General features: G+C 37.8%; 1 protein-coding gene and 1 long non-coding RNA gene across 20 annotated transcripts in view; one reads left to right on the top strand and one right to left on the bottom strand.

Annotated features, from left to right (window-relative positions):
- Nucleotides 1–20,947, bottom strand: part of zic6 (zic family member 6) — a 166,950-nt gene that overhangs the window by 141,847 nt on the left and 4,156 nt on the right. For 7 of the 18 annotated variants that reach the window (XR_015506707.1, XR_015506711.1, XR_015506727.1 and 4 more), the window contains exons 2-3: nucleotides 14,453–14,553; nucleotides 6,945–7,089 (exon numbers count right to left, since the gene is read on the bottom strand). The gene's annotated coding sequence lies outside the window, so the exon portion shown is untranslated. Of the gene's footprint in view, nucleotides 1–6,944; nucleotides 7,090–14,452; nucleotides 14,554–15,797; nucleotides 15,995–16,281; nucleotides 16,505–20,947 lie in introns of those variants that run through there. The other 11 variants (XR_015506714.1, XR_015506700.1, XR_015506723.1 and 8 more) reach the window with 5 other exon arrangements.
- On the top strand, nucleotides 7,085–20,025 carry LOC141377544 (uncharacterized). 2 transcript variants are annotated; one of them, XR_015507620.1, is made up of 3 exons: nucleotides 7,085–7,163; nucleotides 10,897–15,001; nucleotides 15,626–20,025. It is a non-coding gene; the product is annotated as an uncharacterized LOC141377544 (long non-coding RNA). The 2 variants fall into 2 exon arrangements; XR_015507621.1 differs by having other exon boundaries at nucleotides 7,085–7,170.

Raw genomic sequence — 20,947 nt, 5'->3', positions numbered from 1 at the left:
GAGATTACATGACAGTTTACGTTATTTAAATTCTCATGGATTGGTCTTTGTATCTGATTTTTATACAACACATGAACATATTTATACACAAAGCCAGACCTCTATATAATCTTTATTGGTGCTGTCAAACAAACTAATCGTGTTCAAAACAAGTTTGCACATGTATTGAAAAATTGTTAAAATTACATGCCGTCTTTTCTTCCATCTTTTTAGCCAGTTTCTTATTTTGGCCAATTTAATCAATTATAAATAACACAAAACATAAAAAATTTTAAGTTCTGATAGCGACTCCAATGTAGAAGAAACACTTCCTGCCCTCTATCTAAATTTTGCTTGTCATCAATGACGCCATGTGTAAACAACCAATTAGTTGATCTATGACGGCTGATGAGTGCCTCTGTGTTAGTCTGCGCTGCAGTGGAAAGATTCCAGCTGCTGGATTTAAAACACATGAACTCATCAACTTCTTCCAAAATGCATGTGGCTTTTACTTGGAGAAGAATAAAGCAGATGTTCTAGTTACCTAAGAAGTGTCTACCTGTTATGAATAATACAATCATCAGATTGTTTAAAATAAACAACATTGCTGTCTCCATAGACATTAGAACTAGTACGTTTAGATTTTTGACAAGTAATCCACTTTTCTTTCTCTGGTTCAGCACCAGAGGAACTTTAACAAAGGTCATGGAATATAAAACTTGGTGCGCCATTCACAATTTACTGGTAGAGCTGACCAATTACAATACATTTGGCTTTCAGTAGATGGGTTTTCATCAAAACTGAAACTAATCGAGCCTTTTGTGCCAGGCTGAAGAGAATGGTATTGTAATTATGTAAATTATGTAAAAAAATAAATTCTCTCTTTTCAAGACTTTGAACGTTCAAATGACTGTTGCTGTCCATGGAAGATAAGGGAGCTCTAGGATTTCAACTAAAATATTTTAATTTGTGTTTTCAAAGGTCTCAGGGTATTGAAATGACAATGACTACCTTTACATGGACATCAGTAATAACATTTTTGCCTTAATCTGAATAAGACAATAATATGATTAAGGTGTTTACATAAGTTGCTGTTTTATATTCCTTTTATGATCCTGTTTTATGTTATAGCATCATTTAAGATGATTGTGTCACCACACTATCCACATTTCCTCCATTGTTTCATGTAATTTCGGGTGTTATTTAATTTATTGACTTTTAACTGCAGTTAGGCACTTTCACTTTCATTCAGGAACACTTCATGTCCTCCGTTACAAACAAGATTTTAGGATGCGAGTATGAACTGCTGGAAGAGTGTTGTTTTAATGGAATTTGATACTGTGATAGTATCAAACAGCTGTGTGTCTATAAAATATCCTGTCACAAAACGTTGCAAAAGTTCAACACGATGGCAATAGTTTGAATAAGGTGTTTACATGTCTGTACTGCATTTTAATAATGTGACTAAAATCTGCATACTCCACATGTCTTAATTAGATTTCTGACCTTAATCTGAATAATCAAAAATCACTTATAACGTTTACATGGACATCAGTAATCAAATTATTTGCCTTAATCTAATTAAGACAATAATATGATTAAGGTGTTCACATGAGTTGCGTTTTGAATATTTCTACATGATCCCGTTTTACACGTTATAGCACATAATTCGATTATGTCATTGCGTCACCACGCTATCCACATTTCCTCCGGAGTTTCATCTAATATTAGGTTTTTCATTTTTAATTTATCGATTTTAACTGCAGTTTGGCATTTTTACTTTCATTCGAGAACATTTCATGCATGTCTCCCGTGACAAACGAGATATTGGATCCAACTATGAACTGCTAGTAGAGTGTTGTTTTAAGTTCATACCGCAGGCTTAATGGGAAAAAAAACCTCTAGATTTTACGATGCAGGTGTCTGTGGTCTGCACTGACTCGGTAGGTGTGTGTGTGTGGGTATGTGTGTGGACTACCCTGTAGCAAAACGCGGCGAAAACCCCTACATGATGGTAATAGTTTGATTAAGGTGTTAACATGTCTGTACTGCACTTCAATAATGCGATTAAAATCAGCATACTCCACATCTTAATTCAATTTCTCTTTAGTTCGATTACAACCTTAATCTGATTCAATTAAATAAAAATCGCTGTTTACATGGTAGACTCTTAATCAGAGTATTGTCTTAATAGAATTAAAATCGGATTATTGGTGTCCATGAACGAGAAATTAATAACAGAAACATGGTCCAAATATTGCCTGAAGATCACACAAATTGTGTAGGATGAGTTCGAAAAGTATTCAAGGCCATCTGGCAAAATTCAGAACTCAGTATGCATAGTTGTTCATTTTGTTCTAACTTCTGCCTACAAGGTGAATGTTGGTAACAGCCAAACAAACTTAAATTAAAAGATTTATTTAGATTTTTTTTCTACAGAATAAAGAGTGCATTCCAGCCAAACAAAAATGTATTTGACTTATGGTGACTTATGGTGTTTAAAAGTTGTTAGCATAAACAGCATAAACAAAGTTTACATTTGAGATATTTGTATTTGAATTTATCTTCAAATTGACTCCAAAATATTGTTGAGACTGTGTGTGTTCAAATTTTATTATTTTGCACTAGCGGTTTTCTGGGCTCCTGCAGACTTATAGTTTGGAAGTCAAGCAGAGCCATACCATGACCAAAAATACTTATTTAAGTACAATGACAGTGAGCAAACATGCCCAGAAACATATAGGGCCCTATCATACACCTGACGCAATGTGGCGCAAGGCGCGGCGCAATAGTCTTTTGGTAGTTTCTGCTTGGCGCAAGAGTCGTTTTGAGGCGTTGCGCTACGCTGTTTAAATAGCAAATGCATTATTGCTCATTTGTGCGCCCATAGGCGTTCTGGTCTAAAAAGGAAGGCGTTCTGAGGCGGACGCTGGCGCGTCGCTATTTTGAGAAACTATAATAGATTTTTCATTAGACCAAAACAAACCCGGTCTAAACTCCGGCGCAGAGTTGCGCCTCGCTTACGCACTGCTTAATACCCACAAGAGAGCAATAGGCAAATATCTTTACATATGAAAAAATTTAAGTATTAAGGATATATATAGGATATAATAAGAATAGATATTGTATATAAATATAAAGGATTAAAATATTACAAAACATATTATTTTCTAGCCTACATAAATATGAAAAATCACTGCTTTTATGTCTTCTTCATCTCGAGAGGCTTTTTCAGTTCATTCATAACAATTTGCTTTTGTATAATGTTATTATTATTAGCAGTATTATTTATTATATCCATATTTATATTTGTTTTATTAAAAACAAGCTTAGATTTGCCCACCTGTCAGGTTTTAGACCATATGGGGCAAAGCATGTGTTTTAGGATATAACTCAGGTTTTTGAGCACATTTTGTTATTATTGTTCGTTTATTCGTTTGCTGGAAATTAGAACTGAATTTAGAAATTGTTTTGAAACGAATATTTGCGCTTAACAAACACAATTATTTATTTAAAGACTAATTGATGTCTGTGCGTAAAGGTTTCCTTATCCAAGAGCGAATGTAAAAGTAGATCCATTATCTCTTATTCTCACGCAGTAGATGCTCTGTTTAACAGTTTTCTGTTAAAAAACTGTCAACTGTTAACTGTTTGCTAGTGAAATGCAAATTTTTTCCACTTAGACTTACTTTGCGTCCTGTAAATAGCGAATGCGCTCTTGGCGCGACGCAGCTGACTCTTAAAGGGAATGGGAGATGAGACTCTAATTGGTTTATTCTCAAAACACACCCATAACTCATTAAGAAAATTAACTCAACCCTTTTAGACCATGCGCCACGGCGCAAAGCAGATTTTCCCATCCTTAAATTAGCAAAAACGCGTCCTGACATGCCCTGAAAGCGTTTGCGCCCTGCGTTTTGCGCTCTGCGCATGGACCGTCAAAATAGAGCACATTAAGCTGAGAAGTAGATGAATATCCAAAACACAAAACCTTTTTGGCTTTAGTTGAAAATGGCTGCATAAACGCCACCTAAGAGCTAGCCATCAGAACATTAAAAGAAGATCAAAATTGCCATTTAAATTGTGATAATATTTTTGAAAAAAGACAGCTTTAGATAACTTTATTAAAAACTTTATCTTAAAAAGCTAAAGTAGGGCTTTATACAAAGACAGCACCATTTATCAACCTAAGAAGTTGGTCAATGAGATGAGCAGGCCCGAAATTGACCCTTCGATCCAATTATACCCACACACCATTGTCCCAACCGAGGTCTCTTCATGTGCTCTAAGACATGTTAAGAGAAAAAGGCCTGCCGCTTCTCTCTGAAATGAGACGTCCATTCTCAGTGTCCTTTAGCATGAGAAAGGCTACTCTCTGCATGCATAATTCTGCTGAGTCATTGTGATGGCCTTTCTACTGGCCGCTGACAAAAAGCACCAGCACGGGGCCTATTGTCATGGACGCATCCATCTGCATCAAGGCCATTAGAGGATATTTGCACTTCCTCAGTGCTGCGGGCCCAGTGGGGTTTTGACATGCGACAGAAGGCACCGGGGTTTGGCCAGCAGCTCTTCAGGTGCAGATTGGGGCAGAGCGAGGGGCTGCATTCCTGTCAGCCCCAGTGACGGACGCACGACAAGAGGCCGTGATTGATGTGTGAGGGATCTTCACCGCTCGGTGTGGGATCTGCTTTTCCTGCCATTGTGTTTGCGCATGTTGGAGGGAGTTTCTACTTGTTGAAGTCTGTGTATGTGGTCAAATGAATTGACGAGTCGAAAGAGCGCAAGAAAGGCGAAGCATCCCACACACACAGATGTACATGGAGCCAGACTGACAGATGGGAGAAGTGCGGCTGCTGTAGAGATTCAAAAACTGTGTATGCAATTATATACTAATATACTGTTATTGTAGAGTGCAGAAATGCATATAGGATGGAAGATGGGTATTGAGCTGCCCAAATCTTAAAAGTAAATGATGGCCAGTCATGTGTCAATTTATTTTAATTAAATTTGATTAAATAAAAACAAATAATTTTATTTATTTATTTAATTTATTTTTTTATTTATTTATTTAATCAAATTTGATTTAAATTTTTTTATGGTAAATAAATTACATATGGTATAAGTGCCGAGGTAAGATCTGGAGCAACTCTACCACTTTAAAAAAAGAGAGCATTGAAACAAAATTAACATGACTGTAAGAAAATTACTACTATCCCTACAATTTGGCATCAATACACCTTAGGTATAATATTAATAACAATAATAACAACAACAACAACAACAATAATAATAATATTAATAATATTCTATATTATAAAAAGTAAATCGATACAAATAAATACAAAACTTATTTGAAAAATAATATTGTGTAAATAAAAATAGTACAATTGGATAATAAAAAAAATGCATACACAAAAAAATAACTTGCATACATATTACAATGAGTAAAAATGATAATAATTAATTAATTTGTTTAATTTCTTTTTGGCATAGTCCCTTTATTAATCAGGGGTGGCCACAGCAAAATGAACCGCCAACTTATCTAGCATATGTTTTACGCAGTGGATCCCCTTCCAGCCGCAACCTAACACGAGGAAACACCCATAGACTCTTGCATCCACACACATACACTACAGCCAATTTAGCTTACTCAATTTACCTTTAGCACATGTCTTTGGACTGTGGGGGAAACCAGAGCACCCGGAGGAAACCCACACCAACACAAGAAGAACATGCAAACTCAACACAGAAATGCCAACTGACCCAGCCAACACTCAAACCAGCAACCTTCTTGCTGTGAGGTGACAGTGTTGCCCACTGAGCCACTTTGTCGCCCAACTATAATAATGTCAAATAGAATGAAATACTCTCCGAACAATATTGAAGACCTGTTTAAAATTGACGTATTTCACAATATATATATTCAACAATAAAGAAACAATACAGCTATATTCTACATTTTGGAATAGGTCCCACAAATAAGGATGATTAGGGGTCCCAACACAATAGTATGTCATTTAAAAAGACAGAAACCTTATTAGAGTACAGTAAGAGAACTTACTATTAATCGGTTACCAGGTTTGCATTGTGGCATTTTACCATCTTTCACAGTTTTGATCTCAATATGGTGGACTATATTTAGGTCTCTAAAATAAAATAAATCAACCTTCATAATTATCATATTTCTGAATTTGTGAATGCGGCTTTTGAATTCTTTAATTGAACACTGTTCATTATAGAAAAGTGTATTCAAGCAATTCTGCATTGCATTTAAACGTAATAGTCATCCTAGCAAACAAATTTGTGCTTAATAGATGTCTAATAGGCATCTAAACATAGACACATTGGCTAAAACAAGTCTAAACTTGGGCTGTCAGTGAAAATGTAATAGACATCTAAGAATAGACCAAAACTAGACTAGTCATAAAACAAACAGACAGACTTTATATGCGTTTTTTTTTTATAAAAAAAGACAGACTTTATATGTGTAGTCATTCCTTTCAGGCTTATTTTTAGACGTCTATTAGATTTTCACTGACAGCCCAAATTTAGCCTTGTTTTAGCCAAGACGACTTTGTTTAGACGTCTATTAGACATCTATTAGACAGCTTTTAAAAACAAAAAATGCTTGCTGGGATGACTCTGCCCTAAATGCAGCATAGGGACTCAAAAAACATGTTAAAATGTGATATTCCCTTATGCAAATTTGAGCTTGTACACTGATTAAATTGTGATCCCATGTACAAATATAGTCTGTCAATCCACAACTCACTGCATGTAACTTATATCCCTATTGTTGTTTTTTCCACTTTTGGAATGCTGGCAGCTGGAGATAAGAATCTTGATTGAATTAAGAGCTGCTTGAGAAGCTTGGTACTGCGTTGTGCCAGTACATGTGTGTATGTGTGCGCATGTATGTGTGTGTGCGTGTATGTATGGTGATGCCAGCGGGCAGGGGGTACCTGTGGGCCGGCTCCTACTGGGACTCATTTGGAGCAGACAGCTCTCAATGTGTTCATTAGGACTGTGATTGGGCCTCTCTCCTGTGGGGAGGACCAGCCTACCCGACGCTGAATAGTCCTGATTGTGCTCAGCATAAATTGCCATCTGTTTCAGTGGAGAAGAGGGAGAGGGAGAGCGAGAGAGAGAGGAAAGGGAGGAGGGAAAGAGAAGAGGTAGAGGCAAGTGGTAAATTTTTGATCTTTTCAACTAAGCAAAGCATGTTGTTGACAATACCTTTGAATAAAAAGCAAAAAAAAATGCACTCTTCAAAAAAGGGTACTAAACAGATTTCTTTAAACCATTTTATTTGTTCGGCAAAGACATTTCCATAAAGTTTTGTTTTTTTTCTCAGTGTGAATAACATTCATTAAAATGTAATCTCCTCCACCACAAAAAAAAAAACAAAAACATTTTGTACATTGGAAAGGTTATTTTTAAGTCAATGTATAATTTTGTCAGTGTCACTCATTGTTTATCATCCTGTTGTTTCAAATCTGCATGCTGTTTTTCCATACAACACACTGAGTTTGAAAGTGAGTTTAAAGTTATCATATATTTCAAGACTCTCTAAAGTCATACAACAGCTTTACGTGAAGAATAACTGACAAATTCATTGATCATCTTGATCTCTAATGAAGTTCTGAAGTGTATGTTGTACCTTCAGTTAAATTCAAAATGGTATGGGCAAAATGCAACATACAAAATAAGGAAGATTTGCTCCCTTTTCAGTTCATGGGTGTTTTTTTCTCCCCAAAACAGTGTAACAGTTTTAACAATCAACCTCTGGCACGGTGGCTCAGTGGTTTGCACTGTCGCCTCACAAGAATGTCGCTGGTTCGAGCCCCTGCTAGGCTAGTTTGTATTTCAGTGTGGAGTTTCTCCACACGTTCTTGTGCGTTTCCTCCGGGTGCTCCGGTTTCCCCAGTCCAAAGACATGCACTGTTGGTGAACTAAATAAATGAAATTATCCATAATGTGTAAATGTGTGAGTGTGAATAAGTGTGTATGGGTGTTTCTCAGTACTGGGTTGTAGCTGGAAGTGCCGTGGTTACATTTTTTTGAGAGGTGCTCGTCAGAGATTGCATCAGCCACTGCGACGGCTATGCCCAAGCATACGAGTGCGCTTAACGCGGAAGTATAAACCAGCCTTAACATGTGGCATTCCCTCCCGCACTCTCAAAATACTAAAATATTTGCCCAATTTACAATAAACTTGAGTTTGTATTATTTTCTTTTTTAATTTGATACAACTAATGTGCTTAGTTCATGCTTCATTGCTATTGTTGTTATTTCCATCATTTAAGGGGTCCTACTATAAAAGTATAAAAGCAAAAAAGTGGTTGTGGATGTGGCAACATTGTGTGAATATAGCCAGCCTCTAATGGTAAAATTTAATGAACTTATTTATTCATTTTTTTGGTTTAGTCCCTTTATTAATCAGGGAGCACAATCTCATTTGAATTTAAAGCGACATCACCAAAACAGCAAAATTTGGATCAAAGGGGCAGTTTAAAAGAGTTCATTCATTCATTCATTTTCTTTTCAGCTTAGTCCCTCCATCAATCTATCTAGCATATGTTCCACGCAGCGGATGCCCTTCCAGTTGCAACCTATCCCTGGGAAACATCCATACACACCCATTTACAATCATAGACTATGGACAATTTAGCTTTTCAATTCACTTAGCTTGAATTTCAATTCATTTAGCTATTAACAATTCACCTGTACCGCATGTCTTTGGACTGTGGGGGAAACCGGAGCACCCGGGGGAAACCCACGCGAACGCAGGGAGAACATGCAAACTTGACACATAAACGCCAACTGACCCAGTTGAGGTTCAAACCAGCGACCTTCTTGGTCTCAGGCGACAGCGCTACCTACTGCACCACTGCGTCGCCCAGTTTAAAAGAGTTATACAAAGTTATTTGACTGTATTTTGAGTGAAAACTTCTTATACACATTGTAGAGACATCAGAGGCTTATTTTACAGCTTGTAAAAAGGGGCATAATAGGTCCCATTTGAAACCAAAGTACACAGTCTACTGAATTTATACTTTTGTCTAATATTCATATACATGTTTGCTTCAAAAAAGGTTGTAATGTTTTGATTCAGCTCATAGTTTTTGGTTTTGTTCATGACTCATAGCGCTTTAACAAAGACATTGTTTAATATTTCTTATGGGAAAAATACTTTTAAAAAATACTTTCAGAACATGACAGCAAACAAACCCTATTTAAAAGCTTTATGAAGAAAAATTCACTCCTTTTGTGCTCCATTAAAAAGCAGTGGAGGTGAGGAAATAATTATACAAATATATGGCAGAATAAACAATTTTGAACAAACCCTTTCTGTTTCCTGACAGTCTAAAAGCTATAGATAATTAACTGTTCTGCCATATGCTTACAAAGTACTCATAATAATATAGTACATAATGAACAGTATGTCTGTGTGTCTAACAAAGGCAGTCCCCTCCCCTATGCAAGTCTCATAAACAAACTAAAATGTGTTTTCCATTGCGGACTATAATTAATCATGGTGCCTGTGATAGCACGCAATGTCACTCTGTCTTTGGATGAGACCCCCTGAGAGAGGGTATGACAGGCTGGGTCAGATTGATCGGGCAGAAAGTTACTGTAAAATAGAGGTTTGCTCTCTGTCCCACCAATCAATGCCACTAGAGCACTGTAATGAAGGGTTCACTGACCCTATGAATCCAGACTACAGGTTAGCCAAAGGGCAGCCCGCGTAGCCATTCACCCTGCTGCTTTAGAGCCAGTTTTGTTTTTGATCATTTCCCTTCTTTTCAGACACAATTTCACATGATTGCTTATTTTACATTGTAACATTTAGGACTTTTAGAAAAAAAAATCTCAAGTTCTCAATTCTCAATACTTGAGTCATATGGAGTACATTTGTGTTGACAAAAACTACATTATCCTGAGGCAGTTTTAAGGTCTTGTGTATTTCAGCTTGTGATTTTGTCATTTTTTTTAAAAACTAATTTTAAATTGATAAACTGAGCAACAAAAAATAATAACCCATCACTTTTTCTTATAAAAGAGCACAAATATCCTGAGGCATGAACAAAGTTTTGTTTATTTCAGCTTATGATTTTGTAGTTTGTGATTTAAAAACTGTAAAATGTGAGTTTTACAGTTGTTTAGTTAATATTTTTATGTCATTACATTTGGCTACAAAGTTGTGATGCAACAAAAGTAATATCCTTAGTATTGTGACTTAAATCCAACCTAAGACAGGGACAATAAGTCAAGTCAAGTCAATGTTTATTTATAAAGCGCTTTTTAAAAACAGCAAGTGCTTACCAAAGTGCTGTGCACACATACACCTTCTAAAACAAAGGACAGCAAACAACAGACATAAGACACTCATATAGTATTAAAAGCCAGAGTAAAAATAGGTTTTAAGACTAGATTTAAAAACAAACTCACTTGAGGTCAACGTGTAAGAAAATAACTTAAAAGGTCATTTGTTTTTTAAAAAGAAAACTTTATGTTATGTCTTTTTCTGTTGGAAACAAAAAGATGATATTTTCAAGAATGTTGTGAAACCGGTTGCTTTAAATATGCTAATCATCTATAAATGTGCTAATCATCAGTAAAAGCTGTCAGTTAAGCTTAACCAAGTGAAGTCAAAATATTGCTGGTTTTCCTCATGAAAAACACTAACTGGCCACATTTTCAAGTTTGACTATCCTTGTACGGACACCTACCACATGTCCAAACATCTACTCTCATGAACACACACATGTATTCGAATTCCCATGCTATCCCATTTTTACCACTATTCAGCTAAATTTTCATTCAGATATGTGCCCATCTACAATATATAAAGGCGGAATTTTTAATCCATCTGTCTTTCTTTCTTTCTTCCTTTTCTCTTTGGCACTCCAGGGTCTTGGAAAGAAAGAAAGAGAGGGAGAAGAAGAGGGCCGTGGCTCCTTACGGCTCGACTTTTTGAAGCGTCTTTATCGGGCCTAGCAGCGGCGTTCTGCGTGTCCAAGCCTTGCCTCGCTTTTTATCCTTTGTGCTGGCCAAGGTGTGTCAAATGCACAGAGCTTTTGTGCGGCAGGCAAAGACGACACATCGCATTCTGTCTTCTGTCTCCAATGGGTGGGAAGGGGGGTTGATACGAGGGAGACAAAAAGCCAACATACAGAGGGCTCGGGCGCTTCAAAGCACGGTCGCACAAAGGCTTATGAAGCGTTACTTCATGCAGAGTTGTGCCAGATGTAATTGCGGGGTTCCCGAAGATAGAGAATCACACCCAACGCCGTGCCCCACCCCACAATATCTTGAAAGAGCCGCTGCTAAAAGGCAGCAATGCCAGAGAGAGCGAAAGTTTGCTGCACTTTGATTAACCATAAACAACTGAGTAAATAAGCTATCCTTCGGGGCTCCGTTACAAATTTCCCCACTTGCTGACTCCAAAAGGTGATTTCACGCATGGAGCTTGATAGACGCAGAGTGAATGGAGGCCTCCGCCGGAATTCATAAAGGGGCGAAGCTCCGCAAAGTGTCAAACTATTTCATAACTGCTTCACACATTTCTAGTATCAGCAGGATCGAAATCTCTGGCAGCTCTTTCAAGTTTAAATTGAACTTTTGACAGCCAATGATGTTGATTCATCGTTGATAAGCAGACTCTTTGCTTGTTGACTCTGTGTGTCGTGCGGGGACATGTAGGCTCCACTGTTCAAGATAAGCCTTACTCGTCTTGATGTGTCTCACGGTGGCCTCCCGCTGAGACGTAAGCGCATGTTGCGTGCATGTCTAAATATGTTTCTGGGCACAAACAACTGAGAGGGGGCAGGTAACTCGGAGGCACCGCACCTTGTTGTGCCCAAATGCCGAGTAATTGGAGATGACCCAATGATTGGCTGAGTAGACGGGGAGGGTCTGAAAGCTTCCAGATGAAGCTCTCCAGGGAACGAGGTGTTCCTGCGCTCATGGCGGCAGAACTTCCAGGTCCTCCAATATGGTGATTTCTTTGAATGCCTCCATCCGGATCACCACGGGTGGGCTCGCAGACACTTAGGGCATGTCAGGTTGTTGGCACCAGGTGTGCATTGGCTCCATTATGCCAGGAGAATAGACTTGAATGAGCAGTGAAGAAAGGTAAAATGAAGGACTGTTCAAACACTACTTTGACTTCACCAGGTGGACCACTTGGATTTTGAATTCAATAATCAAATCCCATTTTATGTCTTTGTGCATCGCATGCATCAATTTGTCTGCATATTTCTAACAAACGCAGAGAGTATTTTGGTATTAAAAGGTGGTTCATTAGATCTGTTAATGTACAATGCTATTGCCACTCCTCAATCAACAAAGCTCTTTGGTGAAACATGAGCGTGTTAAAAGTGTTGTTAGCGAGCAGCATAATTACTTTTAGTCTGTGCTGGAATAAAATCTTCCCCCTGATTTAAGTGGATATGAAGAAGTCCTTGTACATCCAAGCGATGTTAAATGGCACCTGGCAGAGTGAGGAAGGCCTAGCTCTCCGTTGCATATTAATGACGAAGCAGCTATGAAAGAGAATAATTCATTCTCCTCTATGCCAACACATATGTAATAGAGCTAGAGCACAATAAGCATACCACAGCATCTCAGCCCCATATTTCTACCAAACAGCAATACTGTATTCAAAGACATGTACAGAAACCTTTCAGAAATAAGCTGCACAATGCATTCAAAAAAGTGTTGAGTAGACAAAGTGTAGATGACTGATTAATTGTTTTTTTGGCATTCTTCCGCTGCCAGTAACAGCTGGACAAAGTGTGCCATGATCAGTAGGGGGGGTTTGCTTACAAAGCTAAAAATTAATTTATTGATGAGTACATCTACCGGTTTTGCAAAGTGAGCATATTGAGAACATGTTTTCCTCTTTTGGGGGCAGATAGTAAAGCCTGATGACCAGCAAGTTATGAAGGGCATTTAATCTGGAGAAATGATCCTGAAAATGAGCTCTGGAATAAGTTTATACCTACTGGTTTTAAAGTGGATGTTGAATGCAGAAGGAAATATAATGAATTACAATTCAAAAAATTCACATGGGTAATTCAAGCTGGGAAATTAAAGGGATCGTTCGCCCAAAAATGAAGGTTTACTCACTCACAGAGTTTCTTTTTCCTGTTAAACACAAAAGAAGATATTATGAAGAAAGCTGGAAACCTGTAACCACTGACCTCCAAAGTAGTTGTTTTTTCCTTTTCTTTCAAAATATATTCAATTGTGTTCAACAGAAGAAAAAAAAATCATTAACATTTGGAACCACTTGATGGTGAAAAAATATGGGTACATTTTTGGGGTTTTCCAAAATGTTGCACTAAACAAATCTATACACTTTTTATGTACGTAATTTACATCTACACTACAAATGCTGGGATTTTTTAATCTGCAATTTGGGAAAAATATGGTCGTCTAGCATTTTTAAAAGTGTATTTAGTCTCTAATAAACATTTGAGAGTGTCAAGTCAACATTTAGTTAGTTTGAATCAGGGATGTCCAAACTCAGTCCTGGAGGTCCGATGTTCTCCATAGTTTAGCTCCAACTTACTTCAACACACTTGCCTGAACCAGCTAATAAAGCTCTTTCTAGGTATACTAGAAACATCCTGGCAGGTGTGTAGAAGCAAGTTGGAGCTAAAATCTCTAGGACACTGGCCCTCCAGGACCAAGTTTGGGCACCCCTGTTTTAGTAGATCAAGAAAGAGCTTGATTAGTTGGTTCAGGTGGGTTTAATTGGGGTTGAAACTAAAATATGCAGGACACCGGCCCTCCAAGACCGAGTTTGGGCACCCCTGGTGTAGACAAACTAGTTAATTACACTTCAGGTACTTGAATTCTGTTCATACACTGATTTAAATTGTCCCTGCATCATACACTCAGAAATAAAGGTACGAGAGCTGTCATTTGGGTGGTACCTTTCAAAAGGTACCAATTTGTACCTAAAAGATCCATGTTAATACCTCAAGGGTACATATTGGTACCTAAAAAGTACAGAAGTGTTCCTTTAAAAATTTGTAGGTAATTATATATACTTTTGAGGTACCAATATGGAGCCTTTAAGTACAAATGTGTACCTTTTGAAAGGTACCACTCCAGTACAGATCTTGTACTTTTATTTCTGTGAGTGTATTTCCTCATTACCTCAATTCAAATGCATAAATTGAACTGTAATTCAATTCCTATTTTATCTGTATAAATAAGAGATGCACAAAACAATACCACACTGAAAAAAAATTATTCAAGGATGATTCCTTGGATTTACAAATTTCTTTTAAGTTAAGGGGTTGTAAACTACTTATTTGGGCTGATTTTAAACAAACAAATTAAGTTGAACATTACTAAATGTAATTTGTTTTTTAAATTTAACACAAATAAATTGTTTGCAACAACTTTGCAGACAACATTTTTTTCAGTGCAAGTACTTTAGTTGATGAATCACCTGTCTGCACTAGGTCAAGGATGGTGCTTTAAATCCATGTTTCTCCAGAAGGTCAGTTCAGGTCTCTCCAAGACAACTCAAGGCAGCCATCTTTTGAGATACTATAAATAATTAAAACACATTGGAGATAATAAGACCCAAAGGCCTATCTTCACAGACACAGCATAAACTGAGTCCTCCACCAGAATTCATGAAGAGAGAAACTCCAAGAACTGTCAAACTATTTTGAACTGCTTCACACATTTCTAGTTTCAGCCAGATTGGAGTCTCTGGCAGCCTCTTTCAAGTTTAAATTAAACTTTTGACAAGTAATAATGATGTCTGCCTCAACTCAGCAAACTCTGAAAACACAACCTCACAGAGCAAAACACTCTCATAGTTTAGGCCTAGATATGACAACAAACAGAATTTCAGTATAGTAAACCATCTTCTGTCTGATCTACTCAGTTCTCCTCTGGTATATTAACTGATATTTCTACAGTACAGTAGCTTCATCCTTTTATCGGAGCTTTATAAATCATACGTTTATGACCTAACCACGACTACACTGTAAAAAATGGCCGTGATTTCAACAGTAAAAAAACTGTAAAAATGCTACAGTACAAATCCGCAACCTGGTTATTGGTATGTTTTCTCAATATATACAACGAATAACCGTAAATTGACTTTCCCAGAATTCCCTGCATGGCACATCACTTTTTATGCATTTGTTTGACATTAATATGGATCTTTTTAGTTGTTTCCCCATCAGTTATGTACATTAGAGATTTATGTTACATCTAAGGTTGATAAACATGTTTATTTCATGACTTTAATTTTAAGCGTGTTACCATACTGGTGTTTAGTAGCTGTGTGAATGACACTGAGCACCTTCTATATGCTGATACTCTTTTCTGCTTGTGGGAAAAGTTGATTGTGATGAGCTTTGGCTCATCATGTACTATCTCATCACCACCTGGATGTAGGTGTGCTAACATGTACAAAAGATGTGTAAATGTTGGTCATTCAAAATACAGACATATTACTTCTATAAATTTATAAAATACGGTAGTTTACCGTAAAAACAAGAAATTACTTTTACGGTTTGTACCATGTTTTTAACGGTAAAGTACTGGCAACCACAGCTGCCGTTTTTTTACCGTAAGTTTTACGGATTTATTTTTTACAGTGTAGATAAATGTTAACACCTTTTCTTACCCCACATTTAAAGGGTGAAAATACAGACGGTTAATATTAAATGGCATAATAAGCTGCCAACCGAAAACACGAACTCAATCCGAACACATAAACAGTACAAAATTAAAACGTCTTCAGTGTGGAACACGGCAGTTAAACATATGCATACATAACATGTTGGGGCTGCAGCCTCCTGCTGGGAGCAGGCACGACAAAGCCTCTCTAAAAGGAATACCTCTGGGATCGCTAATGATTAATTAGCTTGTGTCATTAAGTGAAGCAAATGTCACCCAAACTTCCTAGGGAAGCTGTCACACCACGTGCGCTCGCTAAAACTCCCCAAGGGGCTTGAAGAAGATGTGCCTCAGAGGCGAGCAAACCCTGACATCCAGCGTTCAAATGTAGAACTGCAGCTTCATTGACACGTCGTTGCCGACCAAAATATTTTGCCATTTAATTACGTGACGTTCAGTAGACCTATTTTAATTCTGTCTTCTTGTTTTGCTGCTAAAGAATGAATTAATCCTTAAAAACTGATTTTAATTGTAGAATATCATTGGACAAATATGTCTGAAAACAATGTGAGGTACCACTCAGGAAGCTACATATTTTCCCTGTACAAGACAGAACCAGTGAAACAAACAGACACTTACCTGCAGACATCCAATAAGGCTGAGGCCTGAGGCCTAAATGGATACAAACTCCTTTAGCGTTCACTAGTCACAGTGGTCACTATTCACCCCTTCCTGCTTTCTGTCAGGTTAGTCTCTCGTTCTTGCCATTTTTGCTCCTCTACTCATTCTCTGACCTGTCTGTATAGCTGAATGGTGACAAGTACTGCCTGTCTGACTCATTAGAAGTTGTCCAGCCAACTGTGCAAGAGAGGCTTTCTCTTTTCAACCAGATCCTGAGGGGATGGCGGAAGTAGACAGGAGGAGGAGATGGAGGCAACAAAAAAATTACTGGTGATAAACACATTACCAGCAGACACGGGGACTCCCCTGGAACGTTCTTAACGCTCACACAACCTTATTGGTACAATGGCACACCTGTCAGGGCATTTCCACTCAGTAAGCACGAGCAAAGCGCCAAGGCCCTCCCTCTGGTGCGCTCTCTACGTGGTGCTGCATGTCTTCAAGAAGACTCTATTCAGTCGGCGGCTATGACCGTGAGATAATGCCGTAATTTCACCTCAATGTGCACACACATGCGTTCTTGCTCAGCTCTGAGGCGCTCCCTCCTTTCTCTCGCTCTCGAACAGACACTATGACTATTGTCCAAAATGGTGGTTTTTGGTTTTATTGTGTGTGCAGTGTTTTCTTTGAGGCCAGGGTGGTCGTGAACACCCTCCAGGAGGTAGAGATGGACACGGCGAATGGGGCTTTGATGGACTTCTGAGTGCCGACACAAAGCTTTCTATAGTCTTTATGTGTAGCGGGGTGAAGGGTGACCTGCGCTAATCCTGCTGATCAAACCCTCTTCTTCTGGTGATCTCAGCTACAACATCATTATCACTGGCCATTTAATAGCATATTCATGTAGACAGCTAAATAAACATGTGGCAGACTGGTTGGGTTTGAAGTTATGGCATAACCGCTCTAATTTTAGTTCTACTATTGTGCCGTCTGTACATCTTCCGTCAATGGTCTTTGTGGTCGGTCTGTTTAGGGCCCAGACAGACCGCAAGTCAGACACCTCCTGCTAGACCAGGCATGTGATGTGTATGTTTCAGGGCTGCCTGTCAGATAGGGAGATTTAATTAAAGTCTACTTTGTTCCTTTATGCCGTCTTTCCTTACAACACCACTCCTCTGAAATTAATTAGACCAACGGTATTTGCTATCCTCAATGGTGGAATCACCTTCCCCTGAAAGGAGGCTTACATTTAAGAAGACACTTTATTTTTACACACTTGAGGTTTGTTGTTTTTTGTGGTCATTACCCTATTCAGTCTTGGCTTTCATGCAGCTGTGGCCTTGGCTAAAAAATAAAGGCCTTTGTACCGGCTTCATGAATGCAAGCAATGGGTCCATGGCAGGTAGCCCTCATAGTAAGTTAATCTCCTGAAAGAGCCCTATACAAGTTGTTTTAATGTCTTCCTTTGGCCTACTGAGGACTGTCATCAATCGAGCACTTCGCTCCTTTGTGCCGGTGGTCCAGTTGCATGAATGGGAAGCGCCAGACTGTGACAATGGCTGCCAAGAGTGGCAAAGTAATCACCTTCCAGGGAAAACATAAGTAATCACGTCTAAACTGTTTGAGCATTCATACAAACAGCATTCTGTGATCTGGGAATGTGAATGGGTGCTTTTCTAAACAGTCAGTGCTTGTAGAGCTTCTGTTTGTTTACATGTGAGCACCAGAATCTTTCTGTTGGTGCACGCTCTGGCTGAAGAAGCAAGTGGCCTTGTTATGTTTATATGATAACAATGACATACTAAAAACAGAAGTTTGCATCTCAGGACTATGGTTGGCAATGTCTTTTTATAAAGATATGCCTGCAATGTACATGCTCATGATATCATTATTGACTCTAACAAAAGTTTTTTGGTAGTTTCATATTCAGACACATTTAAAAGTCACCTGCTCATGCACCAGAAATCCAGTTAATTACACTTTACAAAATGTACCTTAATCAGCATTTATGATTACGCCTAATATTCATATATGTGATAATTAAAAGGTCATGATACACTAAACTATTTTCCATGGGATTTTTCCTAAGATGATTATGCATCAACTTTAATTTGTAAGTTAAAGTTTTTAAAAGAAAACTTTTATTAAAAAACATATCATGTTTTTGATGCAGAATAAATTTGCATTTAGTCATACTTAACATGATTTATGTGTTATAAGCTACACTCATCGGCCAGTTTATTAGGTACTGTCCAACTGCTCGTTAACACAAATTTCTAATCAGCCAATCACATGGCAGCAACTCAATGCATTTAGGCATGTAGACATGGTCAAGGCAATCTGGTGCAAACCGAGCATCAGAATGGGGAGGAAATATGATTTAAGTGACTTTGAACATGGGATAGTTGTTGGTGTCAGACGGGCTGGTCTGAGTATTTCAGAAACTGCTAATGTACTGGGATTTTCACGCACAACCATCTCTAGGGTTTACAGAGAATGGTCAAAAAACAGAAAATAAAAACTGAGGCTACAACTCCCACAGGCTTACCAAAATTGGACAATAGACAATTAAAAATATTTTGCCTGGTCTGATGAGTCTTGATTTCTGCTGCGAAATTTGAATGGTAGGGTCAGAAATTGCTGTGAACAACATTAAAGCATGGATCCATCCTGCCTTGTATCAATAGTTCAGGATGAAGGTGGTGTAACGGTGTGGGGAATATTTTCTTGGCACACTATGGGCCCATTAGTACCAATTGAGCATTGTGTCAACGCCAAAGCCTACCGGAGTATTGTTGCTGACCATGCCCATCTCTTTATGACCACAGTGCACTAGGCATGGGACAATAAACGTTTTCAAGGTATACTGCAGTTTGGAAAAATCAAGGTTTTAAACCTATAATTTCTGTAACACGGTTCCTAAGGTATGTGTAAGATTTTTTTATTCACATTTTTTGTTTGTTTTTTCGGACAATAATTTCTACAGCAGAAAAATATACAAAGATGCCGTTTTAAATTGTTAAGAAATCTGTGTTTTTGAAACTAATAAAGACAGCAGAAGTCAACGATTCATTTGAATTAATTAGCCTGACATGTTTACTGTTCCAAAATATTATAAATCTTTCAAAAAATAAAATATATTGTGTTCAAAGGGGAATTTTTTTAGTTTTTTTACCCAGACATTTACAGTATACTTTAGAGCAGTAATCACAATACCGTGAAAGCGTGATATTTTTTCCAAAGTTATTGTACCATCAGAATCTTATACTGGCCCATGCCTACAGTGTACCCATCTTCTGATGGCTACTTCCAGCAGGATAATGCGTCATGTCAAAGTGTGAATCATCTCAGACTGGTTTCTTAAACATGACATTGAGTTAAATCTACTCAAATGGACTCACAGTCACCAGATCTCAATCCAATAAAGCACCTTCAGGATGTGGTGGAACGAGAGATTCGTATCATAGATGTGCAGCTGACGAATCTGCAGCAACTGCGTTATGCTATCATGTCAATATGGACCAAAATCTCTGAGGAATATTTCCAGTACCTTGTTAAATCTATGCCACGAAAGATAAGAGTAGTTCTGAAGGCAAAATGGGGTCCAACCTGGTACTTGTAAGGTTTAATAAAGTCGCCAGTGAGTGCACAAAACCATGTAGAATATTCATTTATTTTGTTGTATGCAATGGTAAACTGTAACATGCATTTATGTGATGTTTTTACTCTGCCAAAGCAAAATAAAACTGTTAATAAAGCTGATGTGTTGACTTTGTTTCCGCTCTCCACAACTCTCCTCTCAGGGCACTTTTACAATACCTTAATGTCTTACCTTAAGATCTGGAGAAAAGAAAAAAACCTTTGTTGTCTTATGGACATTACCATGATCAATAAACAGATTGGTTTCTGTAACACGGCATAAGACCTAGTGGCCTCTTCCAGTGAAACGCAGTATTACAAAGTCATCTGCTATTGTTTACAATGTGGCTACCCTGCGATAAAACCCCCTTTGCATTATTCACTAAATAAATCTCTCTGAAAATAGAGAAGGATTCAGAAAAAAATGAGAGATCCGATTTCAATCTATTTTAGGAGCACATTATGGCCATATCATTTTAGTTCCCAAATAAGCAATTATGATTGTACCTCAGAGACGTGGTAAGAAAAAAAAGCAATGATCCGTTTAAGATACATGATATTTTCACATAATTAAAAACAGGCAATGAACATGAAAATGGCATGGCAGGCATCTCTATTGATAAAATAAAAAAACTCCAGTTGCAGAATCCATCTTGATACACTAGATGGCGCTAAACGCCAACAACTCAGTTTGATGTCGTGATATCAGTCAGCTTGACGTCGTTAATGACAACATCACAGCAGTATTTCGGATTACACCCACGGCACTGATAAACATCATGATACCTAATAAAGATTAATAAATTATTGTGATTAAGTAGTTTACAGTAAACGCAAAGCAATTAACCTAGTACTTTTGGGTCTTCAGAACAATGTGCAAACGCATTATCTTTCTGAGAGGTTTGCAATCTGTTTGTTTGGGCTGCCTTACTAAGTGTGACATAGCACTGGCTCAACCAACGCTGCGAATTGAATAAACAATAAAAGATGAACACATGTTTAATACTTCATCATCATTACTCATCTAGTGTATTTTTCAAATGTA

Source organism: Danio rerio, chromosome 14, assembly GCF_052040795.2.
Source record: "Danio rerio strain M-AB ecotype USA chromosome 14, GRCz13ab, whole genome shotgun sequence".
Taxonomy (NCBI): Eukaryota; Metazoa; Chordata; class Actinopteri; order Cypriniformes; family Danionidae; genus Danio; species Danio rerio.
The sequence above is the reverse complement of the archived record's forward strand: the minus strand, read 5'-3'. Positions and strand labels throughout refer to the sequence as shown.